Genomic DNA, 5,871 nt, shown 5'->3' on the forward strand with positions numbered 1-5,871 from the left:
TACAATGTAATGTAAATTCATATATCAAGGTTTTTATTTAGATTTTCTTTTTTTCAGGTTTGTTTCATTCTTTCTTCTACTGACAAAAAAAATATTCTAAAAGGGAGATTTTGGTTGTAGAGGAAACTATTTCTAAAATAATTCAAAGAACTAAAAAACCATACACACACACAGACATACACCAAACACACACACAACACATACACACAACCACACACACACACACACACACACACACCATTAAAATATATTACACATAATTATATATATAAATTATATACATAATATATACATATCTATATAGATATATATGTATATACATAATATATATAATATATATATCTATAATATATATAATATATATATATATATATATATAATATATACTACATATATACATATAAACAATATATTACTTATATATATATATATAAATATTATATATATATATATATATATATATATATATGTGTGTTGTGTGTGTGTGTATATACACATATATGATATATATGTATATATAAATAAGTATAAATACATTTTATATACACATATATATACATAATACAATGTATACGTATAAATAAAATAAGAATAGGTAATGTATGTATGTATGTATAACCATATAATATACACACACCACACACACCAACACACAACACACACACAGAATATAACATATATATATATATATATATAATATAATATTTATATATATGAATAATAACATATATATTTATACTATATGTATATGTATATATATATAGTAATATATATATTATATATATATATAAATAAAATGGTTATATATATAAATATACACATATATGTAAACGTAAAGATAAAAATAAGTATATTATGTTATGTATGTATATCCATATAATAGTAACACACACACCCCACACACACACACACACCACACACACAACACACACACACACACACACACACACACACAAACACACACACACACACACACACAAATAAATAGGATATATAATATATTTTATATACATATATAATACATATAATCATATATATAATATATATATATATATATATAAATTTATATATGAAAGAGAAAACACACTACCGTGTTGAAACTAATGGTATAAAAACCCACAATGTAAAACATATTTATTGAAACGGTAGTGTGTTTTTCTCCTTTCATATATATTAAATATAAATAATATTATATATATTATAATATATATATATATATATAATATATATAATATATATGTAAATATATAATAGTTATTTATTTGTGTGTATAATGTATGTATTATAAAATATTATATATATATATATATATATATATATATAATGTATATATATATGTATATAATATGTATATATAATATATAGTATATATATATATATATAGTATATATTAAAATATACATACATGGCAGAAAAAAACACAAGGTAAAACTAGATTACTGAAGTGAGACCTTTCCTCTTCAGTTCTGAAAAGAAAGGGAGAGGAGGGGTATAAAGAGAGAGAGGAAAAGCAGCGTGGTAACCGGGCAAGGGAGGACAGTGAACGGAAGCGAAGGAGGTCAGATCAGGTCGGAGGCTCGGGCGACTGTGTGCAGGGTGGCCGCGTAACGGGAGAAGGATGTGTGGAAACAAAGAGATTGTCGGGCAGGAGAAAAAAAAGCTGAACTCTCTCTCCCCCTTCCATTCCGTTTTCACGGTAGAATGGAGGTCGACAACAAGCTCCATCCCTTTCTTTGGACACCCAAGTACATCTCTCTACAGAAACACTTCTCCTTCCTCATATACTGAAGCATATGCATAGCGCTTTGCCTTGCACATGTAACTGTTTGAATTGAACTTCTACATTTAACATGATACTTATTCCTTTTCTTGTTCAGCTTATTCCCGACTTTCAGACTTTCTCTATTTTAGATTATTTATTAGTTGCTGCATTTCCATTGGCAGATTTCCTCCAAAGAAAACAACATCTGCAAGATCTATATGTTTAGCTATTCATCTCTTGTTGTATACCCTTCCGTCCATTATAGCTTCTTGAATATTTCCTCAAGCAAGCTTAAATAGTTTTTGGTGGAGATGTATCATACTGTCTAACACCTCTTTTAATTGTAATTTTATCGGGTTTCTCCGTGTGGAAGTTTGATGAATGCTGGTCCCATTATTGTACATATCTCTAATGGTATTACAATATACCTCCTTTACTTCCCTGCCTTGAATAGCACTAGTACTGTTGGTATCTTTACAGAAAAAAAATTTTTAAAAATGCCTTTACCTAATTCTATTTTGACTAAGATTCATAGTCGAGAATACGACACAGGGGTTTTCCTATATTCTTTTTTTTTTCTCTATTTGGGTGAGTGTGGGGATGTTTGGGGTTCCCCCCCCGTGTTGAGAATCCGCGCGGAAGCCAGCTTGTTCTCTAGCTAGTTAGAATCCGACCGTCCGAATGACTTTTGGATCAGTTTGGTAAGCCAACTGAAAGGATCTTATTGAGTTGGTAGTTTGTATAATACAATATATCCCTTATTTATAATTTCAAAATAAATTGCTGCATTATTCCAGCTTTCGGAGTTTTCCCGTTGAGGAAAGCATTTGTTAAAATAATGCCAATTTTCTCCTGCATATATTACACCTACTAATTCCTTCTTCACCTGGTGCTTTCTCCTTCGTCAGGGGGCATTTAAGCCCTCTTTGTATTTCCTTCTGATGTGATGTTTAGGTAAATCTCTAGTTACCTAGCCTTCGCTTTTATTTCTGTGGCTGTCCCATTTGAGTTGTATGAATCCCTGTAAAAATCTTCCACTACTCTTATGATTTAATTCTTATTAAATGTCACCTCTACGGTCTGTTACTTTATGCATACATTTGTTTTCTCCCTATTCAGTGTCTCTTTTAGTAGGCTGTTTTCATGCTGGACCCCTCAGATCACTGTTTCATCTTATTATTTGAATATTAAATTTCCATACCTCCAGCTCTCTATTCTCTTTACTTATAGTCTATTTGTTGTTTTACCTAATTCTATTTTGTCCTTGTTTGACGTACTTCCATGACCTTGCATTTTTGCATAAGCTGTTTTTGTTTTCTACGAGAGCTTCCTGGGGCTTTGCTTGACGTTCTTTACCCCCGGCCTACTCTTGAATGGCAGCTTCCTTTATTATGTCATTGAACTGTTTGTTGATTTGGCCAGTGTTAGAGATCTTCGTCGATAAGAAGTGAAATCTGTTTTGATGTTGAGGTTCACTTCTTCAAGTCTTCAGTTACCTAAATTTAGCTGCGGTTTTGATACAAGTTCTTTTTTCTTCCTTTTTTCTACTGCTGTGTAATTAATTTTGGCCACTGACCATTGTATTACATTGTTACTAACTTAATAAAATACTTTTTTTTCTATATGGTATAATTTAATGTCAGATGTCCACTTCGGCTCCTAGTTTCTTTCGAAGAATGTATTCATTCCCCTCGTCCTATTCCGTGATTCCCCACTACGTTTCTGTCATTTAACCTATTTTTGGGCATTAAAATCTCCCATAAATATTGTGAAATAGTTTGTACAACTCTCTCGCTGGCTAAATGGACATCTCCATAGAAGCTTTCTATTTCTTCATCACTGTGTCTAGCAGGTTGAAGCATGGACCTGAACCAATCTTTAATCTGTACCTAATTATTTAGTTTTTATGGTTACTGAAGCCACTCTTTCCGCTTAACTCTATTATCCACGATATTCTTTTCTAAATTACCGCTTGCTACCCTGGGGTTTTACTTCTTCCAAAGGAGTGTCCCTCGTTTATAATCTGTCTGTGTTTCGCCTTGTATTCTAACTTCTAGTCTTCAAAAGAATCCTACAACACCGGATTTAATGAAGAAGTGTTCCACAAGTAATGCGCATAAGTCGATTTGATTTCTCACTGTACCTATATGGTGCAAAGATTCATTATCGTGGAGTTGCTGTCTTTACTGAAATTTTTTTATCACCCACTGCTCCGAAGCGATTCTGATCGCCGCCGTAAACCAGGGCCTCCTTCGCTTCGGGGAATGAGGGCCGTTGCTCTGTTAATAGCAGGCAGACAACCGAGTACCCCCACCTACTGCTTAGGTGGTATCCTTGGTGGAAGAGGGACCTAGTTTTTGGGCTGGGATGCCACTGATAAGCCCCTCATGTGTGGATTGCACGAGGGCTTGGCACACTACACCATGTATACGCCCGTGAGCATTTCTTGAGTAATCAGAAGTGCATATATGTATGAAATTATAAATCATATACTGATTTTAAATACGTGTATGTACACCTAGTGCAGACAAGTTGCTCACCTGCCAATTGCCTAAGTACCTACGAAATTTGTTTCATTCCGTGCAATTGCACATGTCATGGATACACCAATTCAGATACACATATACACATGCATTTCACAATATAGACAAGTGCTCACATCATAATGCGCATAAATATTAAACGCACTCACATATAAGCGAAACACACACGAGGCGCACATATCATGTACACATATTTATATGACTATACATACACATACATATAGCACTGACATATGCTTACGCACACGTGTATTCGCACATTAGTGTTCACCCACATATATATGCGTATGTGCCTGTACTTGCACATATATTATACAACATAGACATACATGCATAACGTACACACACGTACGATACACTCACACATATACACAATGCATACACAAAAACATACACAATCACACACACACATAAATATATATATATATATATATATATATAATATAAGATATATATATATACATATACCCATATACACAGATACACACACACACAACACACACCACACCACACACACACACACACATATACATATATAGTATAAATAATATATATATAGATATATAAGATATCTATATATATATATATATATGTTTATATATATAAATATATATATATATATATATATATATATATATATAATAAATATATGTTTATTATTCATATATGTTGTTGTGTTAAGTATATATATTTATATACAGTAAATCAATATATATATAAATATATATATAATATATAAAATATATGATGTATATGATAATAAATATATGATATATATATCTATATAATTATTATAAATATAATACATATATATGTATATATGGTGTGTAATAAATACAATACATATGTACCTAATACCTATATGTTTGTAATATATACATACATACATAACTTATAAATATATATATATCTATAAATATATATATTATATTATAAATATATAATATATATATATTATATTCATCTAATAAATATAATATATTATATATATATGTTTATAAATAACATATATAGTGTGGTGTGTAGTATATTATTTATATACATAATATTATATATATTATAAATATATATATATATTACATACATATATAAGTATATAATGTGTGTATAATATATCATATACTATGTACCTATATACATATAATTTTTGTATATATACATACATTACATAGATAAATATATATATATATATATATATATATAAAAATATATATATATATTAATGTATGTATATATACAAACATATATGTAATAGTTACATATATATGTATATATATAAATATAGTATAATCATTATATATATATATAAATATATATATACATATATATTTGAAAAGAAAAAACAATCTACCTTGTTGATACTAATGGTATAAAACACCCACAAAGTAAAATAAATCTAGTTTTACATTGTGGATTTTTATACCACATATATATGGTATATATAATATATATATATATAAATATATATATATACCACATATATATGTATATACTATATATACCAAACACACAAACAAATATGTATATAGTTACATATAATATATATATATAAATATATATATATAT

General features: G+C 29.1%; 1 pseudogene; it reads right to left on the reverse strand.

Moving 5' to 3' along the window:
* The window catches only part of LOC125046873, a 26,290-nt pseudogene that overhangs the window by 11,538 nt on the left and 8,881 nt on the right, over positions 1 to 5,871 (reverse strand).

The sequence above is a fragment of the Penaeus chinensis genome, chromosome 39 (assembly GCF_019202785.1).
Source record: "Penaeus chinensis breed Huanghai No. 1 chromosome 39, ASM1920278v2, whole genome shotgun sequence".
Lineage (NCBI taxonomy): Eukaryota > Metazoa > Arthropoda > Malacostraca > Decapoda > Penaeidae > Penaeus > Penaeus chinensis.